Here is a 14491-nt window from a genome sequence, read left to right on the forward strand (position 1 = left end):
GCCTTCAATCTTTCACAGCATCAGGGTCTCTGACAAATTAGGCTCCTAAAAACTGAGGGATGCCATGGTTGACCTGAGTCTGCGCAGTGCAGAGCGGGGTGTGTGGTCTGTGACTGGTATGTCAGTGGTCGTTGATAAATTCTAAGCCACTTCTGAACTTCTTGTTTTAGGAGAGGGAGAGTGTTTAGGATACGTCATTATTGACAGGTGTGCTGGTGCTCTGAACCTTAACCCCAGAGAGGCTGCTCCCTTGGGGGTGACAGCATGCTAGCTATGGTATGGTCACCCTACTGAGCAGGCTCTGATGGCTTTGAGTAAGAAAGGGCTGCCTGAATTGATGGAGCCCAGGAAATGTATATTCTTGTTGCAGGAAGTACACTTTATTTCGGGAGAGAAAATACTTTTAATTTTATTGATATTTTCTGAGAAGAGCTGCGTTTGTGCATCGTAGCATTTTAACTTGATGATTTTGTGCTGTATCTTGAAAGTTTGCTGCTGAGTTTAGTCTCTTGTTAAAACAGAGCTGTGGTTCTCACCCTGTGGATGCGGTTCCCTGAATCTTTCCTTGCATCAAGCATTGTTGGTAGACAGAATACTGCTGTGCTCAGTCGCTCAGTCGTGTCCAACTCTTTGAGAATCCATGGGCTGTAGCCCACCAGGCTCCTCTGTCCATGGAGACTCTCCAGGCAAGAATGCTGGAGTGGCTTGCCATGCCCTTCTCCAGGGGATCTTCCCAAGCCAGGGATCGAGCCCAGGTCTCTGGCATTGCAGGCGGATTCTTTACCAGCTGAGCCACCCGGGAAGCCCAAGAATACTGGAATGGGTAGCCTATCCTTTCTCCAGGGGATCTTCCCAACCCAAGGACTGAGCCCTGGTCTCCTGCTTAGCAGGCAGATTCTTTACCATCACCAGGAAATCGGGTAATCATCAGTAATCCACTCAAGTTCATTTAAAAATATGATTCCTGGATTCATAGTTCCTTTTTTTCTTTATATGTTTTCATAATCAGTGGCACCTCAGTTCAGTTCAGTTCAGTCACTCATTCTTGTCCGACTCTTTGCGACCCCATGAATCACAGCACGCCAGGCCTCCCTGTCCATCACCAACTCCCGGAGTTCACCCAAACTCATGTCCATCGAGTTGGTGATGCCATCCAGCCATCTCATCAATGGCACCTAATGTCCTATTCATGTGTGGGAATTGAGGATTTTTTTTTTAATGTTTGCAAGGGATTTCCATCATCAGAAAAGCTGACTATAAAAGTAGAGAGCAAGCCTGTCTTTTCAGATCAGCATATTTCCGTAGAATTAACAGTTTTGTCCTGGCCATAGTCACTGTTTCAGAGAAGATCTTTTTTTCATTTAAGGTGACCCCAAGAGTATGTTGGATTCTTCAGAGCCTCCTTTAACTTTTTCTTTATGCCTGTTTTGTTCTAGTGTGGTAAAAATATACATAACATAAAATTTGCCATTTTAACCATTTTTTAAAATTAATTAAAAAAAATTTATTGGCCACACCACACGATATTAGGGGGATCTTAGTTCCCTGACCAGGGATTGAACCTGTGCCCCGTGCTGGGGAAGCTCAGAGTCTTAACTGCTGGGCTGCAGCAGAAGTCTCCCATTTCAACCATTTTTAACGGACACTGCAGTGGCATTAAGTGCACTGGCTCTGTTGTGCAGTCGTCGTCACCATCTGTCTCCACTGTAACTGAAACTCTGCCCACTGAACAGTAGCTCCTCCTTCTCCCCAACCCCCAGCAGTCTCTACTGCACTTTCTTTCTCTATGAATTTGGCTGCTCTAGAAACTCCCAAGGGACTCGCACAGTACCTGTCCTTTCCTGACCGGTGTGTTTCCCTTAACACGATGTCTGTAAGGATTCGCGCATATTGCGGCGGCTGTCATCCTTACCTTCCTTTTTAAGGCGGAATGTGTTCCCCGGTAGATATGGACCACGTACTGCTTATCCAGTCATCCGTCTGTCGGTGGACTCGGGTTGCTCGGCCTTTCAGCAATTGGGTATAATGCCACTTTGACCGTGGATACGCAAGTGTCTGTTCGAGGCCCTGTCTTTAATTCCTTTGGGTGTACAGCCAGGGATGGGATGACGGACCATGTGGGGATTCTGTTTCATTTTGCGAGGAGCTGCACTCTTTTCCCTTCCCACCAGCGAAGGCTTCCAGCTGCTGCACATCTTCACCAGCCCTTGTTCTTTCCTTTTTCTTTAACTTTTATAGGCCACAGAGACTGACGTGCTGGCTGTCCCCTTCAGTCATGGGGGACAGAGTGGACAGGATGGGCCCCGCCCACCTCCTTTCCACCTGCCCCCGACCCTCCCCTCCGGCCAAGTCTCCATCCCCGGGCGTGTCCCCACCCTGCGCCCCTGGCCCTGGCTGCCTGCCTGGGCCTCTGTGGGCCGCTGACGCCTGGTTTCCACCTGGCCCTGCCACTCTGAAAGCCTTGCCTTTGCCTCATAGGGATTCAGTCTCCAGCTGCTCACAGTGCCCGCTCCTTCATACCTCTCCCCAGGTCAGCTGCCTAATCAGTAATCAAATAAGGCCTCCTGTGTTCTCCGCATGGTGGGGGTATATGACAGTAAAGACGGACAGTCCCTTCTCCCAAGGAGGAAACAGGCATGATGAAGACCAGTGTCCATCATGAGGCCAGGGCCGGGCAGATGGCCTTGGAAGTCATTCAGCCTCAGGGCATAAGCCTTGAGCTGTCACTTCCCAGCCATGTGACCCCGGGCAGCGCCTCAGGTTCCTTGTTTGAAAAATGGAGATTAAAAACAGGAGCTACTGCTTTGGGCACTTGGTTGATGCATGAGAGCAATGCCTGGCACCCGCATAGCACCTAGTAGATGTCACTTACTGTTTAGCTTCGGGAGCTCAGGGTGGGGCCTTGTGAATTCCAGCTTGTGTATTTGACGTCACACGTCTTCAGTGATGCACCTGTCTTATGTAGCTAATGGATTATTCTCTTTAATTAAAACATAAAGGCTTTGAAGCTAAGGGATACTCTGCCTTTCTTTTACTTTTCTTCTTTTTCTGTGAGATCTTTGCTTCCTAACCAGGGATTGAACCCAGGTGCCCTGCAGTGGAAGTGCAAATTTCTAACTGCTGGACTGCCAGAGAATTCTCCTCTGCCTTCCTTTCTCTGTCTGCCTCTGGGACCTGCTGAGTACCAAGTGCTTTGCCCGCATAGTCACTCAGTCGTTTCCAGCTCTTTGTGAGCCCGTGGACCGTGGCCCGCCAGACTCCTCTGTCCATGGGATTCTCCAGACAAGAAGGTAGCTATTTCTTTCTCCAGGGCATCTTCCTGACCCAGGGATTGTGCCCGGGTCTCCTGCATTGCAGGTGGATTCGGAGTGGGTTGCCATTTCTTTCTCCAGGGTGTCTTTCCAAACCCAGGGATCAAACCTTCATCTCTTGCATCTTCTGCATTGGCAGGCGGATTCTTTACCAATGAGCCACCTGGGAAGTGCTTCCAAGGCATTCAATAAGTACATATTGATGGTGAATTGGAAAGAGAAACAAACAGATTCCTTTCCACACACCCAACATGTGCAGGCTATGCAGTGGCCCCAGTGAACCTGACTGAAGAAGGGATGCTTACTAAGGCAGCCTTTGGCACTACCCTTTGAGGGATGGACGTGGAGGTGGGTGGGGCTGGGGAGATGAAGCAGACGAGCAGTAACAGACAAAGGGACTCTGATGGACAGGAGGAGTTGGGCCTGGGACGGAGCTCCAGCATCAGTTATTACCTTTGGAGGAAAAGATGCACTGGCCATGAATCAGCAAAGGGAGAATCCGGAAGGTCTGAGTGAGCTCCCGCTGTTCGTCTGAGCAAGGGGGGAGGCTGTGCCATTCATTAGTTGCAGCTGCTTAGGCAGATGTGTCCATGGTGTTCCACCACAGAACACGGAGACACGAGGGTGAAAAGAAAGTCAAAGGAGGAAAATGAATCTATGTTAGCTACACGTTGGCTGCCTCTTCACTTGCATGTGCTCTTACTAGACCCAGACACACAGGGCCGTACATATTTTTATAAAGTAGCAAGGAGTTCCAAGACTTTCCTCCCCAAAGATACCTGGCTCCTCAAAAGTCAGCTTGGGACCCCCCTGGAAGATGGATTTTGCTGTGCTGCTGTTCAGAAACTGCGTTCTTGCCACCAGGGCTCCACTTAGACTGAGCAATGTCCCTTGGGTTAGTTTTTTTCCAGTCCTTGGCAGAAGTGAATTTTACTGTAAACAACATCAACACCATTTCTACCTGCGCCTGGGGAATAGTTGAAGGGCTTGTGTTAGATTGTTACTATTCATATTTGGCTGTCTCCGCATCCACATTCCGCACCCACCTCTCTTCTGTCTCACGGGTAAATACAGATGAACGTGATCCGCATCTCGTGTCAGTTACCGGGGTCTTCCCCTTGCAATTCGATCAACGCTTTACACTTTAGTTTGAACATGTAGAAACAGGAATCTAGAGCTTGAAGTTAAGAAAAAAAGCAAAGGAATTTATGTGTGATTTTTAAGGGTAGCACAGGATAGCACAGAAGCTTCTGTGTGATTTTTTTTTTTCAAAATGAATTTTATCAAGGACGGTAACAGAGTTGGCACCACAACTAACAAGAAAGCAAACATCAACATTTGAAACAAAACGCATGCCATCTAAGTGCCATATGGCGTGCTGGCCGTGTTAGCACCATTTTCTTTTTGGCTTTCATCCTTTTCCTGACATCGCTGTCTGCTTCTTGCCTCTGTTGCTCTTTAAAAAAAGTCTCAATTGTCCTTAGCCCTTTGATTCTGTATGTCCGGTGGGTGTCTTTCTCTCCTGCCTTCCCTTTGGAGGCCTGTCAACTTTTCCTCCAGGGAAGAAGGGGAAGAAGACCTGTCCAGATGGCCGGATAAACATGTGACACCTGCTTCTAGGAGCCTCTCCGGGGGGTAGTTGGAGGGTTAGATGAGACCGCTCTCTGCCTGAAAAATGGGCATGCTGCTTTCTGTCTCTTTTCTAGTGTTTTAAAAAAGTGATCATGTCTTTAGCTTTAATAATATTTTGAGAAATATCTTGAATTCAGGTTCTCTCCCATTATTAGGGAAACAGCAACAGGAAAAGAACTCACTAACCAGACTGTGAGGAAAGTTCCTCTTGGTCAAATTATTTTAAACAATGAGTGGAAGAGGTGTGGGAGATTAAGGAACGAAATTCTGGTTCCAAACTAAGAGTCGTGGAGATGAAGTGTACAGCGGGGGGAATACAGTCAGGAATACTGGCATGTCTCCATGTGGCGACAGATGGTAGCTAGATGTGGCGCGGTGATCCCTTTGTAATATAAGAGATATCGAACCGCTGGACTGTGCGCCCGGAACTAATCTAAGTGTTGTAGGTCGACTACGCTTCAAAAATTCATTAAAAAAATTAGCTTTTCACAATTAAAAGTAAGATCCTTGATGATACTGTTTGGGGAGAAATCTCTGCGTCCGCAGGGGAAATTCTAAAGGCCTGTGTATTTGGCCCAAAGGGCAGCCCTCTTTCATCTCCAGATTTCTGCATGTTTGTGCGCGCGCTCAGTCGCTCAGTCGCTCAGTGGCGTCAGGCTCTCTGCGACCCCACAGACTGTAGCCCGCCAGGCTCCTCTGTCCAAGGAATTTTCCAGGCAAGAATACTGGAGTGGGTTGCCATTTCCTACTCTAGGGATCTTCCCGACCCAGGGGTTGAACCCCGTCTCCTGTGTCTCCAGCATTGGCAGGTGGATTCTTTACCACTGAGTCACCTGGGAAACCTCCTACACAGTTCAGTAAACCCAGTCCTGAATCAGACCTCTCCTTCTTCACAGTGCTAGGCAATATTCTTACTGCTTTGTTTCACCTGAAATTGCCCAACACCCCCTTTTAGAACAATGATTTATTACTATTCCTTTACTACATGCAAACGAATTTCATAGGTAGTACAACTTAACCTACACACCATTTTCTAACTGCAAGATGAAGGAAAAATAAAAGCAAGGTAATTTATAATAAAGGAATCGTATTTTTGTAATAGGTGCTTGGTCATGAATCCCTGGGAGACACATGGACATGGTTAGACCTTGCATCTATTAATACATGTCAGATGCAGAGGCCGGGCCAGGTGTGTTACATCAGTGACTAAGCTGCCGCGGGGACTTTCTTTTTTTTTTTTTCAATTAGCAATAATCGCGCCTCGGATAAACCTCATTGGCTACGATACTGCCACTGCGAAAAGCTTGCCGCGGGGACTTTCTTGCCAGGGCTGTGGTTTTCCAAGATAGAGAGCAGTTGTTGGCAAGGTTCCAAACTTGTCAAAATTCAGCCTTCTTGCTGAATTTTACGCTGGAGTCATAGTCTTAGGAAATTCAGCCTGTATCAAAACTGTGCAAAAAGAACTGTGTGTGTGTGTGTGTTTATCTAGAAGGGAGTTATGTTCTCAGCTCATGAATATTCCTCAGTGGGTTATTCATGTTAAATTTGAGATAATCCTTTGACTTATGACACTAACTCCCCACCCATTATGTGCCAGGAGGGCCCCATCCAGTGGTGACAACCACAAACATCCTCACAGATTTACCAGTCACTTTCTGCTGCCACTGCTGCTGCTAAGTCACTTCAGTCGTGTCCGACTCTGTGCGACCCTATAGACGGCAGCCCACCAGGCTCCACTGTCCCTGGGATTCTCCAGGCAAGAACACTGGAGTGGGTTGCCATTTCCTTCTCCAATGCAGGAAAGTGAAAAGTGAAAGTGAAGTCGCTCAGTCGTGTCTGACTCTTGCGACCCCATGGACTACAGCCTACCAGGCTCCTCCATCCATGGGATTTTCCAGGCAAGAGTACTGGAGTGGGGTGCCATTGCCTTCTCCGAGTCACCTCCTAGGGTATTATAAACCAAATGGGGTTATAAAAAAAATTTCAGGAAGCGCCTGTATAACTTTCAGGAATATAAAGAGTTGCTTTTGCCTTTTCTCCAGGTGCTAAGAAAGAGGGAGCGAGTGTAGAAAAACACACCATGCAGGGCCCCCTGGATGCAGGGTTAGGGGGACAACGTGCAGGACGGCAGTTCGGGGAGACAGGGGAACGTGCAAGGAACACGGATGGCAGGAAGCAGGGCTCGGTAACGGAGAGGGCGGAGGTGGCCTACAGGAGGTCATATCCGGACGGCGTTCAGAGGGGTAAAACAGAGTTCTGCCCAGCGTGAAAGGGGAAGAAGATCCCAGCGGCTGGGACAGCCTGGAAAAAGACACAGGAAGTGGGGAGGTGCAGGGTTTGGGCACCGATACATGATCAGCCCCTTGGAGGGTAAGATACAGGAAGATGCGGAGTGTAGACCCGACTGAGGGGGCTGCGTGTGCTCAGAGAGACGGGGAGTGTAGACCCGACTGAGGGGGCGGCGTGTGCCTCAGAAAGATGCTGAGTGTAGACCCGCTCAGGGGGCGGCATGTGTGTGCCAGGAGCGGGGCTCCCCAGCAGCTGTGCTCAGGAAGGGGCTTGCCGCATCCCGGGACGAGCAGGCGGTGCTGCGGGATGCAGTTACTGAACGGGAACAGGGCCGCGTCCTCGCAGGTTCCGCCGCCGCCTCCGCCAGCGGTCCCGGGATTCGGAAGGCCGTCTGAGAATGGCCCGTCTCTTACTTTCGCTGGGGCCGAAGCTACTGTCCCTGCTCTTTCTGGTGTTCCCGGAAAGGCATGGTCCTCATCCGCTTCCCGCAAGAGAGGAAGACACAGCGCACGGTTTCCAGGGGCTTCGTGCTGTGTCTCTGGGGAACGACTAGAGCACAGTCGTCGGTAGCATGGTCGTCACTTCCTGTCTCTCCCTTTGCTCCTCCTCTCCCTGTCCTCCTCCTTCTCTCCACCTCTCCTCCTGTCCTTTCACTGCAAAGATTACAAAAGATTAGACGGTCACTGGAGAGACGTTGGAAACACAGAAGGGTACTAAGGAGGGAAAAACCACGTGAAAATCTGTTGTCCAAAGAGACCATCACACGCGGATGACGGTCTTTTCTCTTTGCATTTCTGTGTGGCCTCGAGCCTGGCGCCCCAGCAGGCCCCTCCCCAGCTCTCTTCTGGTCCTCGCAGGCGTCTTCACCCTTGTGTGCCGCTGTCGGGTTTCCCAGGTGGTGCTAGTGGTAAAGAACCGGCCTGCCAGTGCAGACAGAGGTAAGAGACGTAGCCTCCATCCCCGAGTTGGGAAGGTCCCCTGGAGGAGGGCATGGCAGCCCTCTCCAGTCTTCTTGCCTGGTGAATTCCATGGACCAAGGAGCCTGGCAGGCTACAGTGGATAGGGTCACAAAGAATCAGACACGACTGAAGCAACTGAGCACACTCGTGCCCGTGTCTGTCCTGGCCACAGCCTGATCCTCCCTGTCAACCCCTCTGGACTACCAGTCTTTCCTCTCGCCCTGGACCTCTCTTGGCAATGCTGCTGGCCCCTCCTGCAGGTGGCAGACCCCTCTGCCTTGGTTGGTACTTGCTCCTTTCCCACTGGCCTGGAGGCTGGCACCACACTTCCTATAACTATCCATCCCAGGAGAGGATAGAGCCTCTTCTACACCACAGTTGAAACTAGCTGGAATTTTTAACAAGACTCTTTTTTTTTTTTGAAGATTTAGGAATGTCAGAGGGATATTACCTAAAGCAGTTAAATCACATCTGATTGTAGTTCTGCCTGATCTTAAGAGTCTAGGATTCCAGCAGGGAACCCATTCCAGGCCACGTCCCTGACCTGCCTCCAAGCAGCTGAAGCCGGTTTACCCTGACATCCAGGAGTGGCAGTTTAGCTGAATCAAGAGACACCAAAAATGGCTACTTTAAATAAACAATAAAAATAAAAACAAATTTAAAGCTATTGTGTAGCTTCCGAATTCTTAAGATGGACGGAGACCTCGACTTGGGAGGTACCCAGGCAAGAGCCAGGACCCAGTCATGCCATAGAATTAAACCTGTAAGATGCCACGACTGTGTCTGCCAGGCAGACAGCACCAAGCCCTGCTGCCCCCTGATTCTGGGCCCCCGATGCTGCTACAACTGCCTTTGTGACCATCCCTGGAAATGGGATATAATACCACCATTGGGGCCACCAGTCCCAGATGGAGTCCGCATGGTCCATGCCTCTTTCTGTAACACCAGTGGTGTGCTGACTGCTGCCCTCCTGCCCCTCGCCCCCGTGGAAGTGCCCGTCTGGTCCTATTCAACTCCACCTTGATCTGTGGCAAGGTTCTCGCTCCTTATCTCTACTCCGCTCAGTGTCTTCTTTGAAGAGACTCAGGAGGATCCAGGACTCTTGGGAGGTGGGCTGTGCACAGGTGGTGAAGCAGGTGGTCCCGCCCCAGGGGAGAGCTCTGCATCAGACCCCTGCCTCCCTGCCTCTGGTCCTGCACTCTGAGGGTTCTGCCTGGCAGAACCTAGGGAGACTCAGTCCCTCTCAGCTTCCTTCCTCTCCAGGCCGAGTGGGCATTCCACCCTCTCTCTGGGTCCATCCCTAGCTAAGTCTTATCCAGTCTCTGGGAGATGAAGAAATGGTTACATGCCTCTGAGAATCTTCACCCCTCATTTAAGAATGGCCTTTGGGATTCCAGAGAGAGAAAGGGGGGCACAGGAAACAACCTTCAGACGAACACTTCAGGACCCGCTCTGCCACACCTGCTCTCTACTGCCTCGTTCAGGGTCTGGCTTCCGTCTCTCTGGCTGGATGAGCTGGGGTTACGTGCTTCTGTCCTTGCAGTAGGGAGACCAGGGAAGTGAGTCGCTGGCATTCTTCAGCTTCTGTGCTGGGAAGAGGTCTCTGTCTTTCACTAGACCAGAGAAGGGGGCTCAGATGGTGGGCAGACAAAAAGGAATGACCGGTACCCTCTAACGTGGTCATGCCCTAGGATCTGATTCCATCACGACGTGAGAGTAGTGTGGTTAGTCGGCCTTCAACAGCGTCACGATGGTCTTGAACAGTACACTCCCAGCGGGGTGTCACAAGGGTGGGTCCACTTCCATTTTCTAGTCTTTTCTCAACATGAGGAGAACATCAGAAGGCCTGGATAGACATCCAGGCCTTTTTTTAACATTGTCTTTGGGGGTCTCCGTTTCTGGTTCTCTCTGGAGAATTATTCACGTAAGAGCATGCACATCTCTGTTCAACACTTGGCAGGATTGAAGCCATCTAAAACTGTATGAGAAGGAGAATACGTTTCTACAGAAATTGTCGTCTGCAGAGACGCAGCCCCTGCCTAAGCGTGGGCCACCATGCATTACTTTTTCTTACGGAGCATGTGATGTTCACTCCTGCTATCATCTGCATGGCTAAACAGCCTCGTTTCATGAAAGATGAAGGAATTAATATACTTTTGTCATTACAGTAAGCTCCATTAAAGGGTTTGTATATAACTTAATTCTCTTACAAGGAAAAGCTATGCGAATGAACTAACAACAGGGACACTTATTGTGTGTGTTCATTTATAATACAAATAGGATTCTGACTGGTCATGTCTAATCAAATCCACATTCTAATGGAATCCATTCTAATCAAATTAAAGAACAATGCTACTTTTTAATAATTGTGGAAGAATGGTTATGCATAAGTAGAGATGAGTCATGAATTTATTTGCCCACAATGCATGCACACTTGGGAGGTCCTTGAGGCATTTGTGTAAATTTTGATACAAAGAGGACAAATCTATCAGGGAGTCAGGATACCCACCTTGGATGATTGGCATGAGGTTATCAATGAAAACTTCATTAGGAGCGGGAACCAACCAAAGTATGTCAAGTCTGAGTTCATTAGCACCTCCTTGGCCTCCTTCAGGGATGCTTCTCTCCAGCACCAGTCTGCCGCCTTGAATCATTTGCAATAACCCCCTTTACTACCATGGTGGTTTTAGTCACTCAGTCGTGTCCGATTCTTTGCAACCCCATGGACTCCTCCTCACGGAGCCTGCCAGGCTCCTCTGTCCATGGGATTCTCCAGGCAAGAATACTGGAGTGGGTTGCCATTTCCTTTTCCAGGGGAGCTTCCTGACCCAGGATCAAACCCGAGTCTCCTGCATTGCAGGCAGATTCTTTACTGACTAAGTCACAAGGGAAGCCCCATTACTCCCATGGGTGAATAGTTTTTTTAAATTTTTATCAGAGTATAGAAGGAAATGGCAACCTACTCCAGTGTTCTTGCCTGGAGAATCCCATGGACAGAGGAGCCTGGCAGGCTATAGTCCATGGGGTCGCAAGAGTTGGACACGACTTAGTGACCAAACCACCAACCATAGATGCTTTACAATGCTGTGTTAGCTTCTGCCGTAGAGCAAAGCGCATCACCCATGCATATATATCCATCCCCTCTTTCTTGGATTTCCTTCTCATTAGGTCACCACAGATCGCTGACTAGGGTTCCCTGTGCTGTACACATAACTGATAGTAGTCAGTGATCTATTTTTATACATAGCTGTGCGTCAGTCCCGATCTCCCAATTCATCACCGCCCCCTCCATGTCTACAGATTTGCTCTCTATGTCTGCGTCTCTATTCCTGCCCTGGAAATAGGTTCATCTGTACCACTATTCTAGGTTCCACACATAGGTGTTAATATATAATATTTTTTTCTCTTGGGTAGATCTTTTTTTTTTAACTTTTCATTTTATATTGAAGTACAGACAATTAACAGTGTGATAGTTTCCGGTAGACAGCAAAGAGACTTAGCCATATATATGCATGTAACCATTCTCCCCCAATCTCCCCTCCCATCTAGGTTGCCATATAACATTGAGCAGAGTTCCCTGTGCTATACAGTAGGTCCTTACTACTGTTATCCATTTTAAATAAAGCAGTGTGTACATGTCGATCCCAAGCTCCCTAACTATCCCTTCCGCTCACACTTCCCTCTTGGGTGATCTTGGGCTGTATATATGGAGGAACGGGATAGGCGTATAGCATCACCTGGTCTCTACACTCTCTCGTTTGGTGAGTGCTGCTCACTCCTCTCAGGCTGCGATGATCTGTTTGCTTGTGTGATTGTTTAATGTCTGTCTTGGCTCCACTAGGTCTGTGAGGCTGGTGCCCACCCGTGGACTTATCTCTATAACAGATGGTGCCTGATAAATATTTATTGAATGAGAGAATAGAAAAGTTATAGGATTCAACTTCATTCACAGCTTGAGGAATATTCTACTAAAGAAAAATTCTCAGCTCTGGATGCTTCTGTCAAATTCCCTCAGTGCAGGGCTTCCCAGTTTAAGATTTATTTCTGTGTGACTTTCTATGAAGCTCTGTTCCAGTCTTATTTAAACTTCTCTGTTCCCAGTCTAACTAGAAAGATCAAGCATCTCTCTCTCCTCTGTTTTCTTTCTCTCAAACAGAGAGGTACAAACCCAGCTGAAAGCCTTCTTATACCTCCAAGAAGATTCTAGACCCCTAAAACCATTATTCTGTCTTGCTTTCAAAACCCCTAAGTCATTTTCTCAGCTATGCTCATCCTTCTCAAAGACTTTCTTAATTTTTCTTGCTTCTCATTGCCTCCTTTCTAGTTCACACATCTTCCTTTTATATGATTTTTTAATGCTTGTTTCATTATTTTTGTAGATTCATATGGGTGGGCATTCCTACGAGCTTTCATTAAAGTGTCTAAAAAGAAAGAAGGAAAGAAAGAGTGTAACTATTGAGAAGGCGGTTGTTCACTACTTGCCCGATAAAACCCAGGAATTTTTACAGTTATTGACACAGTAATACTCAGGTGCTTTTTAAGGTGTTAGCCTAAATTTGGTTAATCTTGGGGGCTTTCTTCAAATCTTCCAACAGGTAAGATAAATGAGGCCACAGAAAACACATGCTTGTTTGTCGCTTATCTTGATTCCTGGACATGTAGACAGTTATTTCAGGAAGCCCACAAATGCCTTCTCCCTGGGCTACACGTACCCAAGGTGGGGGCATTTGACGGCTTTCTTCCCTCCCATCCCCTTTAGATGCCCTTGGATGCTGGTTCCACGCAACAGTGACATGACTGAGAAATGCCAGAAAAGACGAGAAAGACTGAAGACCTCCTTCATGAGCCACAGTGGGGCACAGGACCACTGGACTGACCTGTGCTAAGTGGCTGCCTTCTGGCCACTGATCCCAGCTACCCCCTCACCAAACCTGTCCCCGACCCCAGTCCCTGGGCAAGGTTCTCGTCTCTTCTTGACAGCTCCAGCCAGGACTGGTCTTTCCCAATTCCTTATCTCCTTTCAGAAAAGCATTCTTAGCAAGAGGCTCACAGTAATCTCCTTCTTTTCCTTTTTTGTTACATGTGTTCCTTGCTGGTGAGGGGCCACAGTCTAAAGTAGGGACTCCACCTTCCACTGAAAAGAATTTTCTGCATACTACATGGTCTGACCTCTTTCTCTGCCTCACAGTGGCATCATTATTGAGCTATCACCAAAATTAAAACAAACAAACACGTTGTACCAGGGGGACTGGAGCAGGGAGACTTGAGACGATTGGGGCCTTTGAAAGAAGTAAATGGCATCCCCTCTTTTCTACCCAAGGTATGAGCCAACTGAGAAATAAGACGAACCAGATGACAGATTTAAACCCAGTGTTGTTATGTACCCTCAGTACTAGAGAATTTCGTTTATGTCTGAGGAAAAATGGGCTTCTTCATACAATCTTAGAATTAGGAGATCACAAGTGGGTGTGCCTTGAGGGCAGCTGTTTCCCAAAAGGAAGAAGAGAGGGAGACGCTGAGTTCTCAGGTCCTGTGTCAGAGTGAGGGGCTAGAGAGGGGTCACGTGTGTTACACACGTGGAGCCCCGTGAACAAGGGCAAAAGCATCAGGGATGGGAAGGAACATTTATTCTGTTCGGGTGCTCTTCTCTCGTGACTGCTGTGGACTGCTTGGCCAATGCACTGTGACCGTGAACCCGTGTTAGCAAGAGAAGAGCGAGCCGCCTTTCAGCTGTCTGTAGCGTTGTTACTGTAGTATTATTATTGTATGCTTGTGCATGTGATGGTGGAGAGGGCATTTTGGGGTGGGAACATTGTTTTGCTGCTGATATCTGGGTAAAGCAAATGCAGAAGTTGGCTAGGTGAGCAGCTGGGTATGGCATCTGTCGGGATTGCCAGGAATTATGCTGTTGATGAGGCTCATCAGGAAGTGTCCCTGTCCTCTCCTTTCCATGGGCCTGCCTTTCATACCTCAACTAAAGAGAAGGACCGCTCTTCAGCCAGGGTTACATCTGCACTGGTGTGGTCACTTACTTGTTCTGATTTCTAGGACATAGCTTCTGAGGGCTTAGCTAACAAAGATCCATATATCTTCTATTATAGGTACAGTTTTTTTTTTAATTCTAGGATTTATTATTTAGACAATGTGTAAGGTTTTATAGACACTGAATCATTTGCAAGCAACAGTCAACCTGCAGCATATCTGTGATTTTCTTCCCCAACCTTAGATGAACCTTACTGATTTCCCTTGAACTTAAGACAAATCACAACTTGTACAAAGTTTTGCTTTTGATTTGGTATC

The 14491-nt window shown here is 48.2% G+C and overlaps 1 protein-coding gene and 1 pseudogene across 3 annotated transcripts in view; one reads left to right on the plus strand and one right to left on the minus strand.

Annotated features, from left to right (window-relative positions):
- KCNK10 (potassium two pore domain channel subfamily K member 10) overlaps positions 1-14491 on the plus strand; it is a 164530-nt gene that overhangs the window by 130171 nt on the left and 19868 nt on the right. The window lies entirely within an intron of this gene.
- On the minus strand, positions 6169-6248 carry LOC138989645 (U4 spliceosomal RNA; annotated as a pseudogene).

The sequence above is a fragment of the Bos mutus genome, chromosome 10, assembly GCF_027580195.1.
Source record: "Bos mutus isolate GX-2022 chromosome 10, NWIPB_WYAK_1.1, whole genome shotgun sequence".
Taxonomy (NCBI): domain Eukaryota; kingdom Metazoa; phylum Chordata; class Mammalia; order Artiodactyla; family Bovidae; genus Bos; species Bos mutus.